The sequence below is a fragment of the Rhipicephalus microplus genome, chromosome X (genome assembly GCF_043290135.1).
Source record: "Rhipicephalus microplus isolate Deutch F79 chromosome X, USDA_Rmic, whole genome shotgun sequence".
In the NCBI taxonomy this organism is placed as follows: Eukaryota; Metazoa; Arthropoda; class Arachnida; order Ixodida; family Ixodidae; genus Rhipicephalus; species Rhipicephalus microplus.
The window spans coordinates 444,181,777-444,195,056 of NC_134710.1; the positions used below are offsets into that span (position 1 = coordinate 444,181,777).

A 13,280-nucleotide genomic window follows, 5' to 3' on the forward strand; every position below is an offset into this window, starting at 1 on the left:
TGCAGCAGCCCCTCAAAGCAAGTACAGGCACGACCAACACAGTCCACCTCCTGAAGGATCCACACAGCAACACTGTACGTAATCCTCAGAGTGCCTTGGGAGCAGTGGAGCACCTCAATAGGCCAAGCAGTGTCAAAACGTCGGACCTAACGGGCCCACATACCACATTAACATACCACACCAAAAGTATGAAAGACAATCAATTCATTAGACTGTGGCAAAGACCACACGATCTCAATATTATTGTGGACAGCAGCCTTGGGCACGCTGAGGTTGCTATCAATGAAGTTGACAGAATCAGGCAAGATCAACCTGTTGTATCGGTGGTTGTAATCATAGAGTTAACCAGCTACGCACAGCACTCCTCTACCTCTACCAGTGCCTCACTAATACTACAAATCGCTGCTATCTTCCAATAGTGTTGAAGACTGCTTGAGTTATATGTACACCGATTTCTTGATTTGCTGGTCTGCTGTTCCCATTCAATACAATAATCACGGTTTGAAATTCGTCTGTTAAGTTAAACTTTGTCCTCTTGAAACAGTGGCCGCAGATCTGAACCACTTGTCTGAAGTAACTAGCAGAACACTTGAGAGCGCACTTGAACAAGAACATGGAGAAGATAATTATGACACGAGCACTTTAACGATGCTTGTGTACTGATCAACTCCCTCTTTCATTATTTGTGTGTGCTTAAGTGCTCTTCTATGCAAAACACACCCAACAAAAAATCGGTGCTCTTGTGAAGTAACTAGATGATTAAGAAAGGGATTGAGTACTCTAGGCAGGCATTCTCAGATCGCGAGATGTAGTTTACCGCTATACTTCAAGAGAAAGAAATAACATATGCATATCACCGGTACTTACAGGACTGAAACCTGGAGGCTTACTAAAAGGGATCATCTTATATTGAAGATGCAGCATGCCACGTAGAGAAAAGAGATAGACATAAAGAGAGCGAAGTAAGTCAAGTAGCAAACGGTTCTTGATTTCGAGTAAGACGTCTCACTCGGAATCAAGAACAAGAAATGGGCATTGGTAGTGCATGCACCAAGAAGGCAAGATAAGTACTGATCATTAAGAGTAAAAGATTAGATACCAAAAGAAGCCAAGTGTGCTAGGGCAAGGCAGAAAGTCAGATGGACAGATCAGATAGATTAAAAGGTTTGTAGGAATAACATGGCCTTAAAAGGCGTAGGGCCAGGTAGGGTGGCAAAACATGGGAGAGGCCTCAACTCCCTCCAATGAGCATAGCTAAATAGATGATGTAGTATTGCGTTCAAAGAAAAAGAGACAGCGAAATAGGACAGCTTTTGGTGTAGATAAACAGTTTGTGCTTTTATGCCAAACTTATCTTAGTTTGTCGCATGGACCAACCCTAAAGATCATGACAGTGTTGCCATGAAGAAGTTGGAATCAGACAATGTTATCATGTCATGTAGTCGCCGAGAGAATAGCAAAGTAATCTAGCCCTGCCTTGCAAGCAGCCTGATAACAAGAATTCATTCACCTATTAGTGCCATAAGCAACAAGTGACACTCAATGCCCTCTTTCAGACTACCTTGTCTTGTGCCAGTGGAAGTTGTCCAAAGACCCTGATAAATATTTTTAAAATGTAAAACGGGTGAAATCGATTAAGCTAACGGCTAGATATGATAGTGTGAACATTAGGGTATTCACAAATTTAATAAGGATCATAACTGGTTGAAATCAGTATAAATGTACTGGACAGAAATTGCCATTGGGGATGTGGCTCGAGAAGAAGAGGCCAGCGGGTTGGTTATAAAACCACTGTTCTGGTGCTGTCCTTTGTGTTACTTCTCGTTGCTCAACTTTACCATCTGACCACTTTGTCACCTAGAGCGCCTGGTGACATTTGGTAGATGAGCTGGGTATTTCCAGACCTGGAACTCCAAAACCAGACCCTTCCCCCGTGCCTGTCATGCCTGAAAACACTGGGCCGAGCAAGCCTCTATAGGCATCGCCTGCGGTCACCTGTTCAGGTACGTTACGCCAACAAGATCCTACCATGTTCAGTGGAGCTGAAGATCGAGACGTCGACAATTGGTTGTCATTGTACAACAAAGTCAGTGTGACTAATAAGAGGAATGAAGCAGATAAGCTCAAACTACATCAGCTTCTACCTCTCAGGAATCATCAATACGTGGTTCCACGTGCATGAATCAGAGTTTTTCGCCTGAGCGGCACTCAATACTATACTCCAAGATGTATTTGGACACTTTGCAATCCGTAAGCTTTGGGCAGAGCAGGAGCTTCGCACCTGTGCTCCACAAAGAGCTGAAAACTTCACCAACTACATTGAATATGTAGTGGACATTTGCCATCGCATTAACTCCAACATGACCTAAGAGGAGAAAATAAAGAACATTATGAAGAGCATAGAGGATGATGCCTTCCAAATGCTCTTGAAAAAGGACCCGAGATGATTAACGAAGTAGCGACTATTTGTAACAGCTACGAAGAAATATGGAAGCAACGCATTTCAACGCACTGAGATCTCGTACCACATGGCGCGCTTTTGGCATTCGGCATCAGTTCCTGTGCTGCCCCCTCCGACCCATCGTTTCTCGATCAAGTCAAGCAATTTGTTCAAGAAGAAGGCGCACCCCAACTGTTTCTTCTGTCAGTCACCTAGGCGTCCGAGTCGCTCTTGACTCCCGAGAACTGGCATGTCATACGAGAGCAAGTGGCTGACATTATACTCCTTGCTCATCAACCGGCTCCTGTGACAGCTTTCGCTTATTTACACTGACACCGTAGCCAAGACCACTCTTTCTGCCTGTGTCATACGCACCTAGGTCCACCTTCCCTTCCCCTGTTCCCTCGTCTACGAACTGTACACCAAGAAACTATGGTCCACTACTGCAGCCTCTTTGCTCAGCTCAGCAATACTTCGCTCTACCTGTGGCCCCTGTTTTCAACCCATGGTGCACCCCTGAAAACCGGCCCATCTGTTTCTCATGCAGAGACGCTGGCCAAGTAGCATGGTTTTGCCGTCAGCGTGTAGAGTAGTCTCCTGACTGTGCGCGGCCACAAAGCATTGGTCCGAACTACGCCTTCCACTCTGGTAATGACGCCCAGAACTTCGGCGTCGTGCTTGCTGCTTCACAAGCTTTCAGCACACGGCAATCTCTATTCCGTCGTCGGTGTTCTCAGTCTCCTCTCATCCGCCGACCTGAAGCTTCACAAGAGTAAAACTGACGAATGCAGTTTAAGAGGCAAGAACTGCCTCTCTATGAATGGCTCAAAACCTCATTTATTCCCGGTGAATGTAATTATAGTTTATGCCGAAAATATTGCCGTTCATGTGCTTGTACATATGGCAGCAGCGGTACCAGTGATTTCCGACCAGCTTCGCCTTAAGCTCCGCAAAGTCCAGAACCTGTTTTCTGTGCTTTCGTTATGTACAGCCAGCGCAGAGTTCATCGATCGTTTGGGAACATGTTTGGGTTCATGTTTTTGTAGACACCATTTTTCACCACATTGAGCTCAACGTTCTGCCTTGCTGCTCTTGTGCCATGATCTTCGGATGAGACTGCTTACAATCTCGACCTACCGTCATTGATTGAACCCGCGAAGAACTTTCTCTGTCTCCATTTGGAGGCAGTGGTCACAAACAATACCATTGTAGTGAAGCATACGCACCGACGCGTATGCGCCTTCGAAAGATAATGAAAAGCCCCGTGCTCTGCTTGCGCGAGAGCCTGTGCCACCTTTGCCAGACTTGCCGTACAGCCATTTTTTGTTGCAACCTCGTTGCGACTTCTCTGCTCGAATAAACGTCATCACATTTGGTCGAGGCTGCTGAGATCCCCAAGCAGACCTAAAGCTCCGCTCTAGCAAGTTGCCCGAGAGACCACCGCGAAACATGACTGACGCAGTTGCCAACCAGCCCGTCCCAGCCCAGCCAGCACCATCGGCTGCCCCGTCTACTTGCCCTGGCGCTACTCGCCAACGGGACCCACCAATCTTCAGCGGCAGTGGTGAGCAAGACGTCGAAGACTGGCTCTCCTTGTACGAACGCGTAAGCACCAGCAACAAGTGGGACGACGACTCTAAGCTATCTTTTACTTGGCAAGTAAAACTCTAAGCTATCTTTTACTTGTCTGCCAAGTAAAAGTTATCTTTTACTTGGCAGACGTAGCTAAGCTTTGGTTTACCAACCGGGAAACCGCCATCGCCAACTGCTCCTCCTTTAAGACCCTCGTGACTGAAGCGTTCGACCCACCAGAGGTCCGCAAGCTCCGCGCTGACCAGCGTCTGCGCCACCGAGCCCAGCAGCCTGGCGAGACATTTACTAGTTACATTGAAGATGTGCTCGACCTCTGCAGGTGTGTTAACCCATCTATGCCTGAAGAAGAGAAAATTCGGCAGATTCTCGAGGGCATCGAGGATGGCACATTCCAGATGTTGCTAGCGAAAAGCCGACCACGGTGGCAATCCTCGTAAGCCTATGCCAGAGCTTCGATAATTTGCGCCGTCAGCGTTCCATTGCCCGACAGAGTGTCTCACCGCCGGATTCCTGCTCGGCCGTCGCACTCGCCAATGCCAACGTTTGCCAAGAAAGTCTGCCCAACCAGATCAAAGACTTCATGAGGCAGGAAGTCGCCCGACAGCTCTCCCTGCTGCTGCATAGTGACGCACCCACCGCAAGTCTGCCTTCGACACTGCAGCAGGCCATACGGCCTAAAATTTGCGATGTCCTCCCTACAGTGCAGGCCCCTTACCCATGCGCTTCAGCAACATATAATCTCTCAGCTGTCGGCTACGCACCACCTGCACAATCTTCACCTCTCAGCTACGCAGCTGTGGTTGCGCGGCCCCCACCGCATCTAGTGTCCTTATCGGCTCCACCTCCTCAGGCCACGCCTCCGATTTACTAGCCCTCACCTCGCTTTTTCCGTCCATCTAATGAGTGGCGCACCCATGACAACCGTCCTATCTGCTTCGCGTGTGGCATCGCTGGCCACATTGCACGCTTCTGCCACCGCCGTCCCACACCTGCGTACGCCTCCTTTGGAACTCCTACCAAAGCGTCGCAGCAGGCCACCATGCTTGCATATGAACAGAGGCACTCTGACTCGGATCGTCGCCCATGAACTACTTGTTTCCCATCTTCTCGTCTCCGATCGCCATCTCCTATGCGTCGTGGACCACCTCCTGAGGAAGGAAACTAATCAGTACAGTTCCAGAGGCAAGAACTGCAACTTCTGCGCAATTATCAAGGCCTCCATTTTCGCCGCAAAATGTTGTTGATGTCAATGTTGAGGGAGTCGCCACACAAGCGTTAATTGATACTGGGACCGCCATTTCTGTGATGAACGCAAAATTTTGTTGCAAACTGAAGAAAGTGACCACATCTCTCTGTGGCATGGTGCTGCCCACGGCTAGCGCGCAACGCATTCATCTCTCGGCTGTGTGTACGGTGCGCATCGTCATCCAAGACGTTTTGCACATCGTCCAATTTTTTGTTCTACCATCTTGCTGTCATGACTTCATCCTGGGTTGGGAGTTCTCATCACGTCATGAAGCTATAATCGATTGTTCCCGTGCAGAAGTGTCCATCTTGCTCTCATGACTTCATCCTGGGTTGGGAGTTCTCATCACGTCATGAAGCTATAATCGATTGTTCCCGTGCAGAAGTGTCCGTAGTGCCAATTTGTGAATTTCCATCGCCCGACCATTCACCTCCGCTCTGCAAACTCATCGCCGACGACGACACCACCTTGCCTCCGGAAGCTTCAGTGCCTATTAGCCTTTCATGTGTGGTGCAACCTGACGCCACGGTGGTGTTTATGCCATCTCCGTTTTTTACTGAACGCAAGGGCATCGTGCTCCAATTTGCCGTTCTTACAAAGCGTATGGATAAACCGTAATGCTGCTTACCAACCACTGCAACTACCCCATTGGCTTACACCATGGTGAAACCTTAGGATATGTACAACCTGTCGACCATATCGATGATATTATTCTTCCCGACGAAACCCCATGTCACATTGCCGCAATCATTTATGCATGTGAGCCATCAAGTTCGACAATGCTCATGACGCAGACCTTCCCCCTTGCATCGCAGCCAACTTGTTACTCTCCTTAACAAGTTTCGCTCTTCTTTTGACTTTCAGGAGGCTGCTTTGGGCCGCACCACGACTGTCACTCATACTATTGACACCGGCTCACATTCACCTCTGCGACAGCGTCCTTACCGCGTTTCTGCCAAAGAGCGCCGCGTCGTTACGGAGCAAGTAATTGATATGTGGGGTTTAATGTCCCAAAACCACTTTGTGATTATGAGAGACGCCGTAGTGTAGGGCTCCGAAAAGTTCGACCACCTGGCGGAGCAAGTAGATGACATGCTTAAACGTGGAGTCATACAGCCTTCTCAAAGCGCTTGGTCGTCACCTGTGGGTCTGGTAAAGAAAAAAGATGGCAGCGTTCGATTTTGCATGGACTATTCCCGCTTAAACAAGATTACAAAAAAAAAGATGTCTACCCGCTACCACGAATAGACGATGCTCTTGACTGTTTACAAGGTGCCGAGTACTTTACATCATTGGATCTGCGTTCTGGGTGCTGGCAGGTGCCAGTGGCTGAATGTGACCACCATAAAACAACCTTTGTAACGCCGATGGCCTATATGAGTTTAAAGTCATGCCATTTGGGCTCTGCAACGCGCCTGCGACATTTGAGCGCATGATAGATACCATATTGCGTGCCCACAAGTGGAAAACTTGCTTGTGTTACCTGGATGACATCGTAGTCTTTTCAGCTGATTTTCCGACACATCTTGGTCGTCTTCACGAGATTCTGACGTGTCTAACTTCGGCAGGCCTACAACTTAACACCAAGAAGTGCCACTTCGCAGCACGGAAACTAACCATCTTGGGACATGTCATCAGAAGAGACGGTGTTCTTATAGATCCCGATAAGCTTCGAGCTGTCGCTGACTTCCCAATGCCCATATCACTGAAAGCCCTGAGAAGTTTCATTGGTCTCTGCTCTTACTTTCGTCGCTTCGTGCGCAACTTCGCGTCCATCATCGCACTTCTGACTAGTCTGCTATCCAACAGCAAAGGTATATCTGCATGGTCACCTGCATGTGACGATGCATTTCGGCAGCTGCGCCGCCTTGACCTCACCACCTATTCTTTGCCACTACGACCCCACTACTGCCACAGAAATTCACACCGATACAAGTGGCATTGGCCTTGGCGCAGTTTTGGCACAACGGAAAGGCACCCAAATCGAATACGTAGTCGGTTATGCAAGTGATGCTCTCAAGAACGCTGGATTGAATTACTCCGTGACAGAGAAGGAGTGTTTGGCCATAATCTGGGCCCTGACGAAGTTTCGCCCATACCTTTACGGTCGTCCTTTCGACGTGGTCACAGACCACCACGCTCTATGTTGGCTGTCCACCTTGAAAGACCCGTCCGGACGCCTGGGGTGTTGGGCACTTCGATAGCAGGAATACGAAATCCATGTCGTATATCGTTCCGGTCGCAAGCATGCAGATGCCGATGCACTTTGCCGATCGCCATTAACACCAGATGTAACTTCTCTGTCACCCCTTTTTACCACCTTGTCACCACTCGACACCACTGACATGCTTTCGGAGCAGCGTAAAGACCCATACCTTGCCTTGTTAGTCGACTACCTTACCGATCCGTCTGCTGTCCCTTCCACGAGAGTGCTACGCCGGCAAGCAACCCACTTTTCTTTACGAGACAACATTCTGTACCGCCGCAACTACATGCCTGGTGGTCGAAAGTGGCTCCTTGCTGTCCCAACTTATATGCGCTCTGACATCTGCATGAATTTTCATGCAGATCCCCAAAGTGCTCACGCAGGTGTCCTGAAAACCTACGAAAGCCTGCACCAACGATAGTACTGGAGAGGAATGTATCGCGTTGTGCAGAAATACGTTCAGTCTTGCACCACTTGCCAACAGAACAAGACACTTCCGCGGCACCTTACTGGCATGTTACAGCCGCTCCCGTGCCCGGCTCGCCCATTCGACCGTGTGGGTATTGACCTCTATGGCCCCCTCCCATATAGTGGCTCTGGAAACCGGTGGATTATTGCAGGCATCGATCATCTGACACGCTACCCTGAGACTGCAGCTCTACCGGCAGCGACCGCCCACGAAGTTGCACTCTTCATTCTGCGCAGCTTCATTCTCCGCCATGGTGCTCCACGGGAATTACTCAGTGATAGGGGTCGAGTGTTCCTGTCGGATGTCATCCAAGCTATCCTCGCTGAATGCAACATCATCCACCGGAAATCTACCGCATAGCATCCACAGACAAATGGTCTCACTGAGCGGTTCAACCGCACACTTGGCGACATGCTGAGGATATACACCTCCTCGGACCACACTAACTGGGACGCTGTATTACCTTTTGTTACCTTCGCTTATAACACCGCGACGCAAGCGACTACCGGTTTTTCCCCGTTCTTTTTGTTGTACGGCCGCGAACCTTCCCACCCACTTATACTCCCGTACCGCCCTGATGCATCTGAGTGCTCCCCGCTTTCAGAAGTCGCCGATACGCTGAAGACTGCCGTCAGTTGGCTCGGTCTCTGACAAGTGAGCCTCAAGGTCTACAAAAGACTCGACATGACGACGTTCACCACATAGCTCCTAAGTTTTGTGCTGGCTCCCTTGTGTGGCTTTGGGTGCCCCCGCATGTTCCTGGCCTGTCTTCTAAACTTCTGGCCCGGTACCATGGTCCGTACCGTGTCATTGAAGCGACCTCGCCGGTGAACTACACCATCAAGCCACTAACACAATCACCAGATTTGCGCTGTCGAGGACGCGAGACCATACACGTCAATCGTCTCAAGCCCTTCTACAACCCCCTCATTGTGCCTACTCCCTGAGTCGTCAGGATGGCTGCTCTTCACCCCGGAAGTATTGTAGTGGAGCATAAGCACCAACGCGTATGCGCCTCCGGAAGACAACGAAAAGCCCGATGTTCTTCTTGCGCGATAGCTTGTGCCACCTATACCAGACTTGCTGTACGGCCATTTTTTGTTGCAACCTCGTTGCGACTTCTCTGCTCGAATAAACGTCATCACACCTTAGAAGTGTGGCAGCTTGGGCTAGTTGGTATGGCATTACGATAGTTATAGCGCGAGAACAAAACGACGACACAGAGACAAGAAGGACACGAAAGACACGAGCGCTAACTTCCAACTGAGTTTATTGCGCAGAGTACGAAAATATATAGAGGAGACAGTGACCATGGCACAAGAGCAGAACATGAGTAAGAAAAGCGAGTTCCTCGAAGGATTCGGTGCGGGCAGGTAGCTTTACCTTTCTGGTTTGGTTTCTTCTAGGCTTTTCTTTGCTGTTTTTCAGTGCCTTTGTATTTGTGTTGTTTGTTTTTGGTTTTCTTACTCATGTTCTGCTCTTGTGCCATGGTCACTGTCTCCTCTATATATTTTCGTACTCTGCGCAATAAACTCAGTTGGAAGTTAGCGCTCGTGTCTTTCGTGTCCTTCTTGTCTCTGTGTCGTCGTTTTGTTCTCGCGCTATAACTATCGTCATCACACCATTCCTCCTTTCTCTTCCACTCATGTTGCCATCTCTTGCGCTACCAAGTGTGGATTATCAAAATAAATCCTTCAACTTCACGCACTTACTAAAAGATGGAGAGTGAATTAATGCTGTAAAACTATCAGACCTGTGAAACCTTGCTGCAGGAAACAATAAATGATGCTCCCACAGTGACTTGCTGGTGATGGCAAAGTCACTTCAACATAATTAAAGCAGCACCGTTTGTGTCGTGCCAGATGGGTCAGAGCACTAGTGTTGAAGGCTGGCATGGAGAGAGAAGTTTGGACTACCCAGAAATCATCTGCATTGATACAGCATACAAACTTCTTGAAACAGAAATGTCACATTTCCTCGTTACAGTGAAAGTAAGAAATGGAGTGAAATCGTGGCAGCTGGTTATTATTTCCTCGTTACAGTGAAAGTAGGAAATGGAGTGAAATCGTGGCAGCTGGTTATTTCCAAACGAACGTCATGAGTTTAAATTGCTTTCCAAGGAAGCAACAAACTTCTATATGGCCTCTTTTTATGCTGATAAGCAGAGGCGCTTGTGCGGATACCACTACAGTAGTGCGTGGCTTCTCAAATACATAATTAAGCAAGTGAAAAGCCTTTGGCTAATGAATAATGGTGAGCCCACAAAATTTTCCCTAGCAATGCTTACCTGTGAAGGTATATTAAGGTATTTGGTAGCATATGTTGTCATATACAATGAAAACTAGCTGATTTATTATTATTTTTTTTTTGTTTTGCTCACAGATATTTAAAGCTTTATTTGGCTTTTGAAGATGATTAAAGTAAAAGTGAGAAATACATGGAATGAAAAGGCACGGAGGCCTTGCAGGGAAACAAAACGAAACTCTCTACACATCTTGACACCAGATATTTCAGTTATATTGAAGGATTTGTGGATTTAGGAAAGTTTACTGACGACTACAGCAAGCACACCAAAGCAGATCATAGATTCATTGTCATGCTGCAGCCATTTATAGGCAAATGGACTTAGGTTATAGCTATATAGCATTCAATTAAGCTGACAGAGTAAAAGAAGTTAACTGGTTTCCTTTACTATTTTTGCAGTGCTGTATTTCATCCAGAGTGCTAGCAAGAATTCTTTTAGAAGTATCAATCCTGCATAAAAGGGCACTTCATGTAGATTCGATCTGCTCCGACGGTGCTACCTGGCAACCACTAATGTGGAATGCTTTTGGCCTACAAGACAATTTCAAAAATGTGCAACACAATCCATCCTAGTGACGCTACTGCACTTCAAGTCAAATGTTCCGCATCTCATTAAATATGTGCTAAATGCAGTGATACAAACAGTCCTAAACGCTCCAAATGAAAGAAGACACTGTATTATTACCTCCATTATCTGTGAAGTATTGTCAACGCATGCCATGCCCCTTGTACGGTTCCAGTGCTAAGCTTGCTTAGTGCAATTTTTCGTAGGTTGATCTGGAGCGATCCCTGAAACATGACTTGAATTTTGCAAATCCGAATGTACCAGCAGAAAGCAAGAATGCGCCAAAGGGAAGTTCACAGAAAGTCTATGAGGCATGGTGCCTCGTCTACTCTAATGGACGCGAGTTGCAAAGTATAAACAACGAAGAGCCTAGTGCGCCCTCTCGGTGCATAGCTCGCATGACACTTTGTGGGCAGCGATGTCTCGGCACCTGCGAAGTAAACGCTTTTTGTTACCAACAAGCCTTAAGGAGATTCACTTCTTTTCGTGCTCGTCGTGCTCGCATCATGGTGTTGAAAGTGAAATACTTCATTACGGTATAAATTTAGCCCAAAAAATGACGAGGACAAGAAAGTGAACACCTCAAGCTCTTTTATGTCATAATAAATCAGAACCAACTCGCTCGCCTCTCTGTTTTGAATTACTTCTGCTGTCCCTTCTAGCCACTGCTCTTACCCTAAACGGTCTCCAACAACCATGATGACCGACTCTGCTATAACAACTATGAGCGCCACAACAGGCATCCCTCTAAATCCACCACAACCATTCCGGTTTGAACGTGCCTCCTAGTGATCTGCGTGGATGACGACTGCCGCTATCAATCTGGACTTGTCCAATGAGAGCAACAAATGCAGGTGCTAACTCGGCTCTACATAATGGGCTGTAAAGCGAGACAAACTTTCAACACATTTTCACTCTCCACGAAAGACATCAGAAACTTCATCTTTGTCACGGCAAAGTGTCAGTTGCACTTTGTCCAAGTTAGATAGGTCATCTACGAGTTGGCATATACTTCGAATGACATGAACAAAACCCTTTGAGGCAGTCAACCAGTACATCGTTGCCATATGTGGCAGAGAGACAAGCATGCGACTACAGTGACTTGCAGCATCATCTCATCTGCGATTGGTTCGCACTTGCATTCAATGAAAAAAAAAACCTTTCAAGCTCTACAGCAGGACACTAACCTCAAACTCGCCATGGCACTCACTAAGGCATTCTTAAAGGAGTCCAAACACAATCAGCTACAGCAGCTCCTTGAGGCCCCTCACAGACCATTCTCTCTCAAGTCAGAATATACAGGGCTCGCTTGACAAAGCCTCTCACAATCATCGAAGCAAAAGCACAAACTTCAAATGCCCCCATAAAACCCCATGAAATAGGTGTAGTCAATTGTGTGGCTACTGCAATGGACTGTCTCATTTTGTTCTCTGTGCCCACCAAAGACAGATAAGTGCTCAAATTGCAACAACATTTGTGATTTCACGCGTGTCTGCAAAAAGTTTCCTCAAGAGACATCTCAACACTGGAGCAAGAAATCTCAGCTATGTTTTTTGATGTCAGAAACCAAATCGCTGAGGCTCAGCGCGACTCTAGACTTATCGAAATCGACCTGAATGGCTACCTGAATAATTTGATCGCAAAGATGTACACCGATGCTCAAGTCTTTGTTGTGCTGACTATTTTTACGAGAATTCCTGTACATCTTGGACCGGCAAGAAACAGCCTCATAGGACCGAGTGGCGGGGTACTTCAGATCATTTAAAATTTGATACGATGATCACGTGGAGGACTTAAAGGTGATCTGTGTAGTGCAACAGCTGAAATGTCCACTCCTTTGATCACCTACCATAGAAAATTGAAACTCGTTAAGCTTCTTTGTGCCACAGAACATGTTGAACTACATCCCAAACTCTTCGGCGGCGTTGGGTGCATACAGCACTACCCTCAATCCTGCAGCTGTGCTGTACTCTGTGACCATGATAAGGTGCATTCCTGTACCCCTACAAAAAGCAGCGAAGCAGGAGATCGTAAGAATTTAATAAAGACTGATCCGCCCAAGAAGGCCCCACAAACTGGTGCGCTGGCATTGATCCAGTAGTGAAACCTTCAGGAGGTTTCCGAATATGCGTGGACTTCACCTGCCTCCAATCTTCGGTCCTCAAAGACTTCTCTCTCGTCAGCGGAACAGATGCTCACTTTTTCGGGTGAGGCAACTGTTTTCTCGAGACTAGATGTGAATTCTGGCTTTCACCAAATTGGTTTCCCCATGGCATGCCAAGAGCTGACAACACTCATAATGCCAGTAGGATGTTTTGGTTCACATGACTTCCACTCGGCATAACATCAGCATTATATATTTCCAAGAACACATGTCTGGTATCCTGAGCAGACTAATGGGAGTTGTCAACTCTCATGGATGGCATTCTCGTCTTTTGCCACTATAAAGCCGAGCAC

The 13,280-nt window shown here is 47.4% G+C and overlaps 1 long non-coding RNA gene across 1 annotated transcript in view; it reads right to left on the reverse strand.

The window, feature by feature from the left end:
• The window catches only part of LOC142776614 (uncharacterized), a 52,821-nt gene that overhangs the window by 9,611 nt on the left and 29,930 nt on the right, over window positions 1-13,280 (reverse strand). The gene's annotated exons all lie outside the window — the stretch shown is intronic.